This window comes from Gekko japonicus, unplaced genomic scaffold (genome assembly GCF_001447785.1).
Source record: "Gekko japonicus isolate JY-2015 unplaced genomic scaffold, Gekko_japonicus_V1.1 scaffold2685, whole genome shotgun sequence".
NCBI classification, from domain to species: domain Eukaryota; kingdom Metazoa; phylum Chordata; class Lepidosauria; order Squamata; family Gekkonidae; genus Gekko; species Gekko japonicus.
The window spans coordinates 200,904-201,134 of NW_015169867.1; the positions used below are offsets into that span (position 1 = coordinate 200,904).

A 231-nucleotide genomic window follows, 5' to 3' on the forward strand; every position below is an offset into this window, starting at 1 on the left:
TCCTCCTCCTCCTCCTCCTCTTCTTCCTCCTCCTCCTCCTCCTCCTCTTCTTCCTCCTCTTCTTCTCCTCCTCCTCCTCCAGTACTGGGCATTACGTTCGTGGCATGCATGACCTGGCCCATCACACTGACATTTATGTCAAATCTGGCCCCCATCACAAATGAGTTCGACGCCTCTGATCTAGCTCCGTTCCCCTTTTGCGAGCCGCTCTGAATGGAGCATCCACGGGGG

The 231-nt window shown here is 55.8% G+C and overlaps 1 protein-coding gene across 1 annotated transcript in view; it reads left to right on the forward strand.

Annotated features, from left to right (window-relative positions):
- WDR46 (WD repeat domain 46) overlaps positions 1-231 on the forward strand; it is a 20,963-nt gene that overhangs the window by 19,898 nt on the left and 834 nt on the right. The window lies entirely within an intron of this gene.